We start from the raw sequence: 13817 nt of genomic DNA on the forward strand, positions 1-13817 counted from the left end.
CTGAGTTTTGAGTCCGCGTGTGTCGCTCAAATATTGAAATTTTACTTGAGAAAATGTATTGCCAGAGTTGCACGACAAAATAGTCATATTTGGTCCATTTCTACGACCATACCAATTTTATTTTTTATACTTCCAACATGTATTCAATCCCATAATATCCAAAGCGTTGGATTTATTATGTACAGGTAGGTGCCATATGAAGGTCCAACAAGAGTGTGGCAGAAATGAATGAAAACAATATGAAAACTCTATCACTCTTTCGTCAAGTCTGAGGGCCGAGTCGCTTCTTGACGCGGTGGTGGCTTCATTTCAGATGGGCTAAAATAACTTGTACGATCGCCTACGACCATACCACGTAGAACACACCGGTTCTCGTCCGATCACCGAAGTTAAGCTACGTTGGGCGTGGTTAGTACTTGGATGGGTGACCGCCTGGGAATACCACGTGTTGTAGGCTTCATTCATTTATTTTTTTCTGACTTAAATAAGTCTCCAAACTGAGTTTTGAGTCCGCGTGTGTCGCTCAAATATTGAAATTTTACTTGAGAAAATGTATTGCCAGAGTTGCACGACAAAATAGTCATATTTGGTCCATTTCTACGACCATACCAATTTTATTTTTTATACTTCCAACATGTATTCAATCCCATAATATCCAAAGCGTTGGATTTATTATGTACAGGTAGGTGCCATATGAAGGTCCAACAAGAGTGTGGCAGAAATGAATGAAAACAATATGAAAACTCTATCACTCTTTCGTCAAGTCTGAGGGCCGAGTCGCTTCTTGACGCGGTGGTGGCTTCATTTCAGATGGGCTAAAATAACTTGTACGATCGCCTACGACCATACCACGTAGAACACACCGGTTCTCGTCCGATCACCGAAGTTAAGCTACGTTGGGCGTGGTTAGTACTTGGATGGGTGACCGCCTGGGAATACCACGTGTTGTAGGCTTCATTCATTTTATTTTTTTCTGACTTAAATAAGTCTCCAAACTGAGTTTTGAGTCCGCGTGTGTCGCTCAAATATTGAAATTTTACTTGAGAAAATGTATTGCCAGAGTTGCACGACAAAATAGTCATATTTGGTCCATTTCTACGACCATACAATTTTATTTTTTATACTTCCAACATGTATTCAATCCCATAATATCCAAAGCGTTGGATTTATTATGTACAGGTAGGTGCCATATGAAGGTCCAACAAGAGTGTGGCAGAAATGAATGAAAACAATATGAAAACTCTATCACTCTTTCGTCAAGTCTGAGGGCCGAGTCGCTTCTTGACGCGGTGGTGGCTTCATTTCAGATGGGCTAAAATAACTTGTACGATCGCCTACGACCATACCACGTAGAACACACCGGTTCTCGTCCGATCACCGAAGTTAAGCTACGTTGGGCGTGGTTAGTACTTGGATGGGTGACCGCCTGGGAATACCACGTGTTGTAGGCTTCATTCATTTTATTTTTTCTGACTTAAATAAGTCTCCAAACTGAGTTTTGAGTCCGCGTGTGTCGCTCAAATATTGAATTTTACTTGAGAAAATGTATTGCCAGAGTTGCACGACAAAATAGTCATATTTGGTCCATTTCTACGACCATACCAATTTTATTTTTTATACTTCCAACATGTATTCAATCCCATAATATCCAAAGCGTTGGATTTATTATGTACAGGTAGGTGCCATATGAAGGTCCAACAAGAGTGTGGCAGAAATGAATGAAAACAATATGAAAACTCTATCACTCTTTCGTCAAGTCTGAGGGCCGAGTCGCTTCTTGACGCGGTGGTGGCTTCATTTCAGATGGGCTAAAATAACTTGTACGATCGCCTACGACCATACCACGTAGAACACACCGGTTCTCGTCCGATCACCGAAGTTAAGCTACGTTGGGCGTGGTTAGTACTTGGATGGGTGACCGCCTGGGAATACCACGTGTTGTAGGCTTCATTCATTTTATTTTTTTCTGACTTAAATAAGTCTCCAAACTGAGTTTTGAGTCCGCGTGTGTCGCTCAAATATTGAATTTTCTTAAATATTGAAATTTTACTTGAGAAAATGTATTGCCAGAGTTGCACGACAAAATAGTCATATTTGGTCCATTTCTACGACCATACCAATTTTATTTTTTATACTTCCAACATGTATTCAATCCCATAATATCCAAAGCGTTGGATTTATTATGTACAGGTAGGTGCCATATGAAGGTCCAACAAGAGTGTGGCAGAAATGAATGAAAACAATATGAAAACTCTATCACTCTTTCGTCAAGTCTGAGGGCCGAGTCGCTTCTTGACGCGGTGGTGGCTTCATTTCAGATGGGCTAAAATAACTTGTACGATCGCCTACGACCATACCACGTAGAACACACCGGTTCTCGTCCGATCACCGAAGTTAAGCTACGTTGGGCGTGGTTAGTACTTGGATGGGTGACCGCCTGGGAATACCACGTGTTGTAGGCTTCATTCATTTTATTTTTTTCTGACTTAAATAAGTCTCCAAACTGAGTTTTGAGTCCGCGTGTGTCGCTCAAATATTGAAATTTTACTTGAGAAAATGTATTGCCAGAGTTGCACGACAAAATAGTCATATTTGGTCCATTTCTACGACCATACCAATTTTATTTTTTATACTTCCAACATGTATTCAATCCCATAATATCCAAAGCGTTGGATTTATTATGTACAGGTAGGTGCCATATGAAGGTCCAACAAGAGTGTGGCAGAAATGAATGAAAACAATATGAAAACTCTATCACTCTTTCGTCAAGTCTGAGGGCCGAGTCGCTTCTTGACGCGGTGGTGGCTTCATTTCAGATGGGCTAAAATAACTTGTACGATCGCCTACGACCATACCACGTAGAACACACCGGTTCTCGTCCGATCACCGAAGTTAAGCTACGTTGGGCGTGGTTAGTACTTGGATGGGTGACCGCCTGGGAATACCACGTGTTGTAGGCTTCATTCATTTTATTTTTTTCTGACTTAAATAAGTCTCCAAACTGAGTTTTGAGTCCGCGTGTGTCGCTCAAATATTGAAATTTTACTTGAGAAAATGTATTGCCAGAGTTGCACGACAAAATAGTCATATTTGGTCCATTTCTACGACCATACCAATTTTATTTTTTATACTTCCAACATGTATTCAATTCCATAATATCCAAAGCGTTGGATTTATTATGTACAGGTAGGTGCCATATGAAGGTCCAACAAGAGTGTGGCAGAAATGAATGAAAACAATATGAAAACTCTATCACTCTTTCGTCAAGTCTGAGGGCCGAGTCGCTTCTTGACGCGGTGGTGGCTTCATTTCAGATGGCTAAAATAACTTGTACGATCGCCTACGACCATACCACGTAGAACACACCGGTTCTCGTCCGATCACCGAAGTTAAGCTACGTTGGGCGTGGTTAGTACTTGGATGGGTGACCGCCTGGGAATACCACGTGTTGTAGGCTTCATTCATTTTATTTTTTTCTGACTTAAATAAGTCTCCAAACTGAGTTTTGAGTCCGCGTGTGTCGCTCAAATATTGAAATTTTACTTGAGAAAATGTATTGCCAGAGTTGCACGACAAAATAGTCATATTTGGTCCATTTCTACGACCATACCAATTTTATTTTTTATACTTCAACATGTATTCAATCCCATAATATCCAAAGCGTTGGATTTATTATGTACAGGTAGGTGCCATATGAAGGTCCAACAAGAGTGTGGCAGAAATGAATGAAAACAATATGAAAACTCTATCACTCTTTCGTCAAGTCTGAGGGCCGAGTCGCTTCTTGACGCGGTGGTGGCTTCATTTCAGATGGGCTAAAATAACTTGTACGATCGCCTACGACCATACCACGTAGAACACACCGGTTCTCGTCCGATCACCGAAGTTAAGCTACGTTGGGCGTGGTTAGTACTTGGATGGGTGACCGCCTGGGAATACCACTGTTGTAGGCTTCATTCATTTTATTTTTTTCTGACTTAAATAAGTCTCCAAACTGAGTTTTGAGTCCGCGTGTGTCGCTCAAAATATTGAAATTTTACTTGAGAAAATGTATTGCCAGAGTTGCACGACAAAATAGTCATATTTGGTCCATTTCTACGACCATACCAATTTTATTTTTATACTTCCAACATGTATTCAATCCCATAATATCCAAAGCGTTGGATTTATTATGTACAGGTAGGTGCCATATGAAGGTCCAACAAGAGTGTGGCAGAAATGAATGAAAACAATATGAAAACTCTATCACTCTTTCGTCAAGTCTGAGGGCCGAGTCGCTTCTTGACGCGGTGGTGGCTTCATTTCAGATGGGCTAAAATAACTTGTACGATCGCCTACGACCATACCACGTAGAACACACCGGTTCTCGTCCGATCACCGAAGTTAAGCTACGTTGGGCGTGGTTAGTACTTGGATGGGTGACCGCCTGGGAATACCACGTGTTGTAGGCTTCATTCATTTTATTTTTTCTGACTTAAATAAGTCTCCAAACTGAGTTTTGAGTCCGCGTGTGTCGCTCAAATATTGAAATTTTACTTGAGAAAATGTATTGCCAGAGTTGCACGACAAAATAGTCATATTTGTCCATTTCTACGACCATACCAATTTTATTTTTTATACTTCCAACATGTATTCAATCCCATAATATCCAAAGCGTTGGATTTATTATGTACAGGTAGGTGCCATATGAAGGTCCAACAAGAGTGTGGCAGAAATGAATGAAAACAATATGAAAACTCTATCACTCTTTCGTCAAGTCTGAGGGCCGAGTCGCTTCTTGACGCGGTGGTGGCTTCATTTCAGATGGGCTAAAATAACTTGTACGATCGCCTACGACCATACCACGTAGAACACACCGGTTCTCGTCCGATCACCGAAGTTAAGCTACGTTGGCGTGGTTAGTACTTGGATGGGTGACCGCCTGGGAATACCACGTGTTGTAGGCTTCATTCATTTTATTTTTTCTGACTTAAATAAGTCTCCAAACTGAGTTTTGAGTCCGCGTGTGTCGCTCAAATATTGAAATTTACTTGAGAAAATGTATTGCCAGAGTTGCACGACAAAATAGTCATATTTGGTCCATTTCTACGACCATACCAATTTTATTTTTATACTTCCAACATGTATTCAATCCCATAATATCCAAAGCGTTGGATTTATTATGTACAGGTAGGTGCCATATGAAGGTCCAACAAGAGTGTGGCAGAAATGAATGAAAACAATATGAAAACTCTATCACTCTTTCGTCAAGTCTGAGGGCCGAGTCGCTTCTTGACGCGGTGGTGGCTTCATTTCAGATGGGCTAAAATAACTTGTACGATCGCCTACGACCATACCACGTAGAACACACCGGTTCTCGTCCGATCACCGAAGTTAAGCTACGTGGGCGTGGTTAGTACTTGGATGGGTGACCGCCTGGGAATACCACGTGTTGTAGGCTTCATTCATTTTATTTTTTTCTGACTTAAATAAGTCTCCAAACTGAGTTTTGAGTCCGCGTGTGTCGCTCAAATATGAAATTTTACTTGAGAAAATGTATTGCCAGAGTTGCACGACAAAATAGTCATATTTGGTCCATTTCTACGACCATACCAATTTTATTTTTTATACTTCCAACATGTATTCAATCCCATAATATCCAAAGCGTTGGATTTATTATGTACAGGTAGGTGCCATATGAAGGTCCAACAAGAGTGTGGCAGAAATGAATGAAAACAATATGAAAACTCTATCACTCTTTTCGTCAAGTCTGAGGGCCGAGTCGCTTCTTGACGCGGTGGTGGCTTCATTTCAGATGGGCTAAAATAACTTGTACGATCGCCTACGACCATACCACGTAGAACACACCGGTTCTCGTCCGATCACCGAAGTTAAGCTACGTTGGGCGTGGTTAGTACTTGGATGGGTGACCGCCTGGGAATACCACGTGTTGTAGGCTTCATTCATTTATTTTTTCTGACTTAAATAAGTCTCCAAACTGAGTTTTGAGTCCGCGTGTGTCGCTCAATATTGAAATTTACTTGAGAAAATGTATTGCCAGAGTGTTGCACGACAAAATAGTCATATTTGGTCCATTTCTACGACCATACCAATTTTATTTTTTATACTTCCAACATGTATTCAATCCCATAATATCCAAAGCGTTGGATTTATTATGTACAGGTAGGTGCCATATGAAGGTCCAACAAGAGTGTGGCAGAAATGAATGAAAACAATATGAAAACTCTATCACTCTTTCGTCAAGTCTGAGGGCCGAGTCGCTTCTTGACGCGGTGGTGGCTTCATTTCAGATGGGCTAAAATAACTTGTACGATCGCCTACGACCATACCACGTAGAACACACCGGTTCTCGTCCGATCACCGAAGTTAAGCTACGTTGGGCGTGGTTAGTACTTGGATGGGTGACCGCCTGGGAATACCACGTGTTGTAGGCTTCATTCATTTTATTTTTCTGACTTAAATAAGTCTCCAAACTGAGTTTTGAGTCCGCGTGTGTCGCTCAAATATTGAAATTTACTTGAGAAAATGTATTGCCAGAGTTGCACGACAAAATAGTCATATTTGGTCCATTTCTACGACCATACCAATTTTATTTTTTATACTTCCAACATGTATTCAATCCCATAATATCCAAAGCGTTGGATTTATTATGTACAGGTAGGTGCCATATGAAGGTCCAACAAGAGTGTGGCAGAAATGAATGAAAACAATATGAAAACTCTATCACTCTTTCGTCAAGTCTGAGGGCCGAGTCGCTTCTTGACGCGGTGGTGGCTTCATTTCAGATGGGCTAAAATAACTTGTACGATCGCCTACGACCATACCACGTAGAACACACCGGTTCTCGTCCGATCACCGAAGTTAAGCTACGTTGGGCGTGGTTAGTACTTGGATGGGTGACCGCCTGGGAATACCACGTGTTGTAGGCTTCATTCATTTTATTTTTTTCTGACTTAAATAAGTCTCCAAACTGAGTTTTGAGTCCGCGTGTGTCGCTCAAATATTGAAATTTTACTTGAGAAAATGTATTGCCAGAGTTGCACGACAAAATAGTCATATTTGGTCCATTTCTACGACCATACCAATTTTATTTTTTATACTTCCAACATGTATTCAATCCCATAATATCCAAAGCGTTGGATTTATTATGTACAGGTAGGTGCCATATGAAGGTCCAACAAGAGTGTGGCAGAAATGAATGAAAACAATATGAAAACTCTATCACTCTTTCGTCAAGTCTGAGGGCCGAGTCGCTTCTTGACGCGGTGGTGGCTTCATTTCAGATGGGCTAAAATAACTTGTACGATCGCCTACGACCATACCACGTAGAACACACCGGTTCTCGTCCGATCACCGAAGTTAAGCTACGTTGGGCGTGGTTAGTACTTGGATGGGTGACCGCCTGGGAATACCACGTGTTGTAGGCTTCATTCATTTATTTTTTTCTGACTTAAATAAGTCTCCAAACTGAGTTTTGAGTCCGCGTGTGTCGCTCAAATATTGAAATTTTACTTGAGAAAATGTATTGCCAGAGTTGCACGACAAAATAGTCATATTTGGTCCATTTCTACGACCATACCAATTTTATTTTTTATACTTCCAACATGTATTCAATCCCATAATATCCAAAGCGTTGGATTTATTATGTACAGGTAGGTGCCATATGAAGGTCCAACAAGAGTGTGGCAGAAATGAATGAAAACAATATGAAAACTCTATCACTCTTTCGTCAAGTCTGAGGGCCGAGTCGCTTCTTGACGCGGTGGTGGCTTCATTTCAGATGGGCTAAAATAACTTGTACGATCGCCTACGACCATACCACGTAGAACACACCGGTTCTCGTCCGATCACCGAAGTTAAGCTACGTTGGGCGTGGTTAGTACTTGGATGGGTGACCGCCTGGGAATACCACGTGTTGTAGGCTTCATTCATTTTATTTTTTTCTGACTTAAATAAGTCTCCAAACTGAGTTTTGAGTCCGCGTGTGTCGCTCAAATATTGAAATTTTACTTGAGAAAATGTATTGCCAGAGTTGCACGACAAAATAGTCATATTTGGTCCATTTCTACGACCATACCAATTTTATTTTTTATACTTCCAACATGTATTCAATCCATAATATCCAAAGCGTTGGATTTATTATGTACAGGTAGGTGCCATATGAAGGTCCAACAAGAGTGTGGCAGAAATGAATGAAAACAATATGAAAACTCTATCACTCTTTCGTCAAGTCTGAGGGCCGAGTCGCTTCTTGACGCGGTGGTGGCTTCATTTCAGATGGGCTAAAATAACTTGTACGATCGCCTACGACCATACCACGTAGAACACACCGGTTCTCGTCCGATCACCGAAGTTAAGCTACGTTGGGCGTGGTTAGTACTTGGATGGGTGACCGCCTGGGAATACCACGTGTTGTAGGCTTCATTCATTTTATTTTTTCTGACTTAAATAAGTCTCCAAACTGAGTTTTGAGTCCGCGTGTGTCGCTCAAATATTGAAATTTTACTTGAGAAAATGTATTGCCAGAGTTGCACGACAAAATAGTCATATTTGGTCCATTTCTACGACCATACCAATTTTATTTTTTATACTTCCAACATGTATTCAATCCCATAATATCCAAAGCGTTGGATTTATTATGTACAGGTAGGTGCCATATGAAGGTCCAACAAGAGTGTGGCAGAAATGAATGAAAACAATATGAAAACTCTATCACTCTTTCGTCAAGTCTGAGGGCCGAGTCGCTTCTTGACGCGGTGGTGGCTTCATTTCAGATGGGCTAAAATAACTTGTACGATCGCCTACGACCATACCACGTAGAACACACCGGTTCTCGTCCGATCACCGAAGTTAAGCTACGTTGGGCGTGGTTAGTACTTGGATGGGTGACCGCCTGGGAATACCACGTGTTGTAGGCTTCATTCATTTTATTTTTTTCTGACTTAAATAAGTCTCCAAACTGAGTTTTGAGTCCGCGTGTGTCGCTCAAATATTGAAATTTACTTGAGAAAATGTATTGCCAGAGTTGCACGACAAAATAGTCATATTTGGTCCATTTCTACGACCATACCAATTTTATTTTTATACTTCCAACATGTATTCAATCCCATAATATCCAAAGCGTTGGATTTATTATGTACAGGTAGGTGCCATATGAAGGTCCAACAAGAGTGTGGCAGAAATGAATGAAAACAATATGAAAACTCTATCACTCTTTCGTCAAGTCTGAGGGCCGAGTCGCTTCTTGACGCGGTGGTGGCTTCATTTCAGATGGGCTAAAATAACTTGTACGATCGCCTACGACCATACCACGTAGAACACACCGGTTCTCGTCCGATCACCGAAGTTAAGCTACGTTGGGCGTGGTTAGTACTTGGATGGGTGACCGCCTGGGAATACCACGTGTTGTAGGCTTCATTCATTTTATTTTTTCTGACTTAAATAAGTCTCCAAACTGAGTTTTGAGTCCGCGTGTGTCGCTCAAATATTGAAATTTTACTTGAGAAAATGTATTGCCAGAGTTGCACGACAAAATAGTCATATTTGGTCCATTTCTACGACCATACCAATTTTATTTTTTATACTTCCAACATGTATTCAATCCCATAATATCCAAAGCGTTGGATTTATTATGTACAGGTAGGTGCCATATGAAGGTCCAACAAGAGTGTGGCAGAAATGAATGAAAACAATATGAAAACTCTATCACTCTTTCGTCAAGTCTGAGGGCCGAGTCGCTTCTTGACGCGGTGGTGGCTTCATTTCAGATGGGCTAAAATAACTTGTACGATCGCCTACGACCATACCACGTAGAACACACCGGTTCTCGTCCGATCACCGAAGTTAAGCTACGTTGGCGTGGTTAGTACTTGGATGGGTGACCGCCTGGGAATACCACGTGTTGTAGGCTTCATTCATTTTATTTTTTTCTGACTTAAATAAGTCTCCAAACTGAGTTTTGAGTCCGCGTGTGTCGCTCAAATATTGAAATTTTACTTGAGAAAATGTATTGCCAGAGTTGCACGACAAAATAGTCATATTTGGTCCATTCTACGACCATACCAATTTTATTTTTTATACTTCCAACATGTATTCAATCCCATAATATCCAAAGCGTTGGATTTATTATGTACAGGTAGGTGCCATATGAAGGTCCAACAAGAGTGTGGCAGAAATGAATGAAACAATATGAAAACTCTATCACTCTTTCGTCAAGTCTGAGGGCCGAGTCGCTTCTTGACGCGGTGGTGGCTTCATTTCAGATGGGCTAAAATAACTTGTACGATCGCCTACGACCATACCACGTAGAACACACCGGTTCTCGTCCGATCACCGAAGTTAAGCTACGTTGGGCGTGGTTAGTACTTGGATGGGTGACCGCCTGGGAATACCACGTGTTGTAGGCTTCATTCATTTTATTTTTTTCTGACTTAAATAAGTCTCCAAACTGAGTTTTGAGTCCGCGTGTGTCGCTCAAATATTGAAATTTTACTTGAGAAAATGTATTGCCAGAGTTGCACGACAAAATAGTCATATTTGGTCCATTTCTACGACCATACCAATTTTATTTTTATACTTCCAACATGTATTCAATCCCATAATATCCAAAGCGTTGGATTTATTATGTACAGGTAGGTGCCATATGAAGGTCCAACAAGAGTGTGGCAGAAATGAATGAAAACAATATGAAAACTCTATCACTCTTTCGTCAAGTCTGAGGGCCGAGTCGCTTCTTGACGCGGTGGTGGCTTCATTTCAGATGGGCTAAAATAACTTGTACGATCGCCTACGACCATACCACGTAGAACACACCGGTTCTCGTCCGATCACCGAAGTTAAGCTACGTTGGGCGGGTTAGTACTTGGATGGGTGACCGCCTGGGAATACCACGTGTTGTAGGCTTCATTCATTTTATTTTTTCTGACTTAAATAAGTCTCCAAACTGAGTTTTGAGTCCGCGTGTGTCGCTCAAATATTGAAATTTTACTTGAGAAAATGTATTGCCAGAGTTGCACGACAAAATAGTCATATTTGGTCCATTTCTACGGACCATACCAATTTTATTTTTTATACTTCCAACATGTATTCAATCCCATAATATCCAAAGCGTTGGATTTATTATGTACAGGTAGGTGCCATATGAGGTCCAACAAGAGTGTGGCAGAAATGAATGAAAACAATATGAAAACTCTATCACTCTTTCGTCAAGTCTGAGGGCCGAGTCGCTTCTTGACGCGGTGGTGGCTTCATTTCAGATGGGCTAAAATAACTTGTACGATCGCCTACGACCATACCACGTAGAACACACCGGTTCTCGTCCGATCACCGAAGTTAAGCTACGTTGGGCGTGGTTAGTACTTGGATGGGTGACCGCCTGGGAATACCACGTGTTGTAGGCTTCATTCATTTTATTTTTTTCTGACTTAAATAAGTCTCCAAACTGAGTTTTGAGTCCGCGTGTGTCGCTCAAATATTGAAATTTTACTTGAGAAAATGTATTGCCAGAGTTGCACGACAAAATAGTCATATTTGGTCCATTTCTACGACCATACCAATTTTATTTTTATACTTCCAACATGTATTCAATCCCATAATATCCAAAGCGTTGGATTTATTATGTACAGGTAGGTGCCATATGAAGGTCCAACAAGAGTGTGGCAGAAATGAATGAAAACAATATGAAAACTCTATCACTCTTTCGTCAAGTCTGAGGGCCGAGTCGCTTCTTGACGCGGTGTGGCTTCATTTCAGATGGGCTAAAATAACTTGTACGATCGCCTACGACCATACCACGTAGAACACACCGGTTCTCGTCCGATCACCGAAGTTAAGCTACGTTGGGCGTGGTTAGTACTTGGATGGGTGACCGCCTGGGAATACCACGTGTTGTAGGCTTCATTCATTTTATTTTTTTCTGACTTAAATAAGTCTCCAAACTGAGTTTTGAGTCCGCGTGTGTCGCTCAAATATTGAAATTTTACTTGAGAAAATGTATTGCCAGAGTTGCACGACAAAATAGTCATATTTGGTCCATTTCTACGACCATACCAATTTTATTTTTTATACTTCCAACATGTATTCAATCCCATAATATCCAAAGCGTTGGATTTATTATGTACAGGTAGGTGCCATATGAAGGTCCAACAAGAGTGTGGCAGAAATGAATGAAAACAATATGAAAACTCTATCACTCTTTCGTCAAGTCTGAGGGCCGAGTCGCTTCTTGACGCGGTGGTGGCTTCATTTCAGATGGGCTAAAATAACTTGTACGATCGCCTACGACCATACCACGTAGAACACACCGGTTCTCGTCCGATCACCGAAGTTAAGCTACGTTGGGCGTGGTTAGTACTTGGATGGGTGACCGCCTGGGAATACCACGTGTTGTAGCTTCATTCATTTTATTTTTTTCTGACTTAAATAAGTCTCCAAACTGAGTTTTGAGTCCGCGTGTGTCGCTCAAATATTGAAATTTTACTTGAGAAAATGTATTGCCAGAGTTGCACGACAAAATAGTCATATTTGGTCCATTCTACGACCATACCAATTTTATTTTTTATACTTCCAACATGTATTCAATCCCATAATATCCAAAGCGTTGGATTTATTATGTACAGGTAGGTGCCATATGAAGGTCCAACAAGAGTGTGGCAGAAATGAATGAAAACAATATGAAAACTCTATCACTCTTTCGTCAAGTCTGAGGGCCGAGTCGCTTCTTGACGCGGTGGTGGCTTCATTTCAGATGGGCTAAAATAACTTGTACGATCGCCTACGACCATACCACGTAGAACACACCGGTTCTCGTCCGATCACCGAAGTTAAGCTACGTTGGGCGTGGTTAGTACTTGGATGGGTGACCGCCTGGGAATACCACGTGTTGTAGGCTTCATTCATTTTATTTTTTTCTGACTTAAATAAGTCTCCAAACTGAGTTTTGAGTCCGCGTGTGTCGCTCAAATATTGAAATTTTACTTGAGAAAATGTATTGCCAGAGTTGCACGACAAAATAGTCATATTTGGTCCATTTTCTACGACCATACCAATTTTATTTTTTATACTTCCAACATGTATTCAATCCCATAATATCCAAAGCGTTGGATTTATTATGTACAGGTAGGTGCCATATGAAGGTCCAACAAGAGTGTGGCAGAAATGAATGAAAACAATATGAAAACTCTATCACTCTTTCGTCAAGTCTGAGGGCCGAGTCGCTTCTTGACGCGGTGGTGGCTTCATTTCAGATGGGCTAAAATAACTTGTACGATCGCCTACGACCATACCACGTAGAACACACCGTTCTCGTCGATCACCGAAGTTAAGCTACGTTGGGCGTGGTTAGTACTTGGATGGGTGACCGCCTGGAATACCACGTGTTGTAGGCTTCATTCATTTTATTTTTTTCTGACTTAAATAAGTCTCCAAACTGAGTTTGAGTCCGCGTGTGTCGCTCAAATATTGAAATTTTACTTGAGAAAATGTATTGCCAGAGTTGCACGACAAAATAGTCATATTTGGTCCATTTCTACGACCATACCAATTTTATTTTTTATACTTCCAACATGTATTCAATCCCATAATATCCAAAGCGTTGGATTTATTATGTACAGGTAGGTGCCATATGAAGGTCCAACAAGAGTGTGGCAGAAATGAATGAAAACAATATGAAAACTCTATCACTCTTTCGTCAAGTCTGAGGGCCGAGTCGCTTCTTGACGCGGTGGTGGCTTCATTTCAGATGGGCTAAAATAACTTGTACGATCGCCTACGACCATACCACGTAGAACACACCGGTTCTCGTCCGATCACCGAAGTTA

General features: G+C 41.1%; 26 non-coding genes and 2 pseudogenes across 26 annotated transcripts; all 28 read left to right on the forward strand.

The window, feature by feature from the left end:
• Positions 1-338: 338 nt before the first annotated feature.
• LOC139146430 (5S ribosomal RNA) lies at positions 339-457 on the forward strand. The gene has a single exon (XR_011555180.1). It is a non-coding gene; the product is annotated as a 5S ribosomal RNA (ribosomal RNA).
• Positions 458-835: 378 nt separating this feature from the next.
• Positions 836-954, forward strand: LOC139146431 (5S ribosomal RNA). The gene has a single exon (XR_011555181.1). It is a non-coding gene; the product is annotated as a 5S ribosomal RNA (ribosomal RNA).
• Positions 955-1332: 378 nt separating this feature from the next.
• On the forward strand, positions 1333-1451 carry LOC139146432 (5S ribosomal RNA). The gene has a single exon (XR_011555182.1). It is a non-coding gene; the product is annotated as a 5S ribosomal RNA (ribosomal RNA).
• A 377-nt stretch (positions 1452-1828) lies between these two features.
• Positions 1829-1947, forward strand: LOC139146433 (5S ribosomal RNA). The gene has a single exon (XR_011555183.1). It is a non-coding gene; the product is annotated as a 5S ribosomal RNA (ribosomal RNA).
• A 396-nt stretch (positions 1948-2343) lies between these two features.
• LOC139146434 (5S ribosomal RNA) lies at positions 2344-2462 on the forward strand. Its single transcript, XR_011555184.1, has one exon. It is a non-coding gene; the product is annotated as a 5S ribosomal RNA (ribosomal RNA).
• Positions 2463-2841: 379 nt separating this feature from the next.
• LOC139146436 (5S ribosomal RNA) lies at positions 2842-2960 on the forward strand. The gene has a single exon (XR_011555186.1). It is a non-coding gene; the product is annotated as a 5S ribosomal RNA (ribosomal RNA).
• Positions 2961-3338: 378 nt separating this feature from the next.
• LOC139146437 (5S ribosomal RNA) lies at positions 3339-3457 on the forward strand. Its single transcript, XR_011555187.1, has one exon. It is a non-coding gene; the product is annotated as a 5S ribosomal RNA (ribosomal RNA).
• A 378-nt stretch (positions 3458-3835) lies between these two features.
• LOC139146790 (5S ribosomal RNA) lies at positions 3836-3953 on the forward strand. The gene has a single exon (XR_011555519.1). It is a non-coding gene; the product is annotated as a 5S ribosomal RNA (ribosomal RNA).
• Positions 3954-4332: 379 nt separating this feature from the next.
• On the forward strand, positions 4333-4451 carry LOC139146438 (5S ribosomal RNA). Its single transcript, XR_011555188.1, has one exon. It is a non-coding gene; the product is annotated as a 5S ribosomal RNA (ribosomal RNA).
• Positions 4452-4828: 377 nt separating this feature from the next.
• LOC139146781 (5S ribosomal RNA) lies at positions 4829-4946 on the forward strand. The gene has a single exon (XR_011555510.1). It is a non-coding gene; the product is annotated as a 5S ribosomal RNA (ribosomal RNA).
• Positions 4947-5322: 376 nt separating this feature from the next.
• On the forward strand, positions 5323-5440 carry LOC139146469 (5S ribosomal RNA). Its single transcript, XR_011555218.1, has one exon. It is a non-coding gene; the product is annotated as a 5S ribosomal RNA (ribosomal RNA).
• A 379-nt stretch (positions 5441-5819) lies between these two features.
• Positions 5820-5938, forward strand: LOC139146439 (5S ribosomal RNA). The gene has a single exon (XR_011555189.1). It is a non-coding gene; the product is annotated as a 5S ribosomal RNA (ribosomal RNA).
• A 377-nt stretch (positions 5939-6315) lies between these two features.
• LOC139146440 (5S ribosomal RNA) lies at positions 6316-6434 on the forward strand. The gene has a single exon (XR_011555190.1). It is a non-coding gene; the product is annotated as a 5S ribosomal RNA (ribosomal RNA).
• Positions 6435-6810: 376 nt separating this feature from the next.
• LOC139146441 (5S ribosomal RNA) lies at positions 6811-6929 on the forward strand. The gene has a single exon (XR_011555191.1). It is a non-coding gene; the product is annotated as a 5S ribosomal RNA (ribosomal RNA).
• A 379-nt stretch (positions 6930-7308) lies between these two features.
• LOC139146442 (5S ribosomal RNA) lies at positions 7309-7427 on the forward strand. The gene has a single exon (XR_011555192.1). It is a non-coding gene; the product is annotated as a 5S ribosomal RNA (ribosomal RNA).
• Positions 7428-7805: 378 nt separating this feature from the next.
• Positions 7806-7924, forward strand: LOC139146443 (5S ribosomal RNA). Its single transcript, XR_011555193.1, has one exon. It is a non-coding gene; the product is annotated as a 5S ribosomal RNA (ribosomal RNA).
• Positions 7925-8302: 378 nt separating this feature from the next.
• On the forward strand, positions 8303-8421 carry LOC139146445 (5S ribosomal RNA). Its single transcript, XR_011555194.1, has one exon. It is a non-coding gene; the product is annotated as a 5S ribosomal RNA (ribosomal RNA).
• Positions 8422-8799: 378 nt separating this feature from the next.
• On the forward strand, positions 8800-8918 carry LOC139146446 (5S ribosomal RNA). Its single transcript, XR_011555195.1, has one exon. It is a non-coding gene; the product is annotated as a 5S ribosomal RNA (ribosomal RNA).
• A 377-nt stretch (positions 8919-9295) lies between these two features.
• LOC139146448 (5S ribosomal RNA) lies at positions 9296-9414 on the forward strand. Its single transcript, XR_011555197.1, has one exon. It is a non-coding gene; the product is annotated as a 5S ribosomal RNA (ribosomal RNA).
• A 378-nt stretch (positions 9415-9792) lies between these two features.
• Positions 9793-9910, forward strand: LOC139146782 (5S ribosomal RNA). The gene has a single exon (XR_011555511.1). It is a non-coding gene; the product is annotated as a 5S ribosomal RNA (ribosomal RNA).
• Positions 9911-10287: 377 nt separating this feature from the next.
• On the forward strand, positions 10288-10406 carry LOC139146449 (5S ribosomal RNA). Its single transcript, XR_011555198.1, has one exon. It is a non-coding gene; the product is annotated as a 5S ribosomal RNA (ribosomal RNA).
• Positions 10407-10784: 378 nt separating this feature from the next.
• LOC139146456 (5S ribosomal RNA) lies at positions 10785-10902 on the forward strand. The gene has a single exon (XR_011555205.1). It is a non-coding gene; the product is annotated as a 5S ribosomal RNA (ribosomal RNA).
• A 378-nt stretch (positions 10903-11280) lies between these two features.
• LOC139146450 (5S ribosomal RNA) lies at positions 11281-11399 on the forward strand. Its single transcript, XR_011555199.1, has one exon. It is a non-coding gene; the product is annotated as a 5S ribosomal RNA (ribosomal RNA).
• A 377-nt stretch (positions 11400-11776) lies between these two features.
• On the forward strand, positions 11777-11895 carry LOC139146451 (5S ribosomal RNA). The gene has a single exon (XR_011555200.1). It is a non-coding gene; the product is annotated as a 5S ribosomal RNA (ribosomal RNA).
• Positions 11896-12274: 379 nt separating this feature from the next.
• LOC139146457 (5S ribosomal RNA) lies at positions 12275-12393 on the forward strand. The gene has a single exon (XR_011555206.1). It is a non-coding gene; the product is annotated as a 5S ribosomal RNA (ribosomal RNA).
• A 377-nt stretch (positions 12394-12770) lies between these two features.
• LOC139146452 (5S ribosomal RNA) lies at positions 12771-12889 on the forward strand. Its single transcript, XR_011555201.1, has one exon. It is a non-coding gene; the product is annotated as a 5S ribosomal RNA (ribosomal RNA).
• A 380-nt stretch (positions 12890-13269) lies between these two features.
• LOC139146889 (5S ribosomal RNA) lies at positions 13270-13385 on the forward strand (annotated as a pseudogene).
• A 378-nt stretch (positions 13386-13763) lies between these two features.
• Positions 13764-13817, forward strand: part of LOC139146893 (5S ribosomal RNA) — a 230-nt pseudogene continuing 176 nt past the window's right edge.

This window comes from Ptychodera flava, chromosome 12, assembly GCF_041260155.1.
Source record: "Ptychodera flava strain L36383 chromosome 12, AS_Pfla_20210202, whole genome shotgun sequence".
Taxonomy (NCBI): Eukaryota; Metazoa; Hemichordata; class Enteropneusta; family Ptychoderidae; genus Ptychodera; species Ptychodera flava.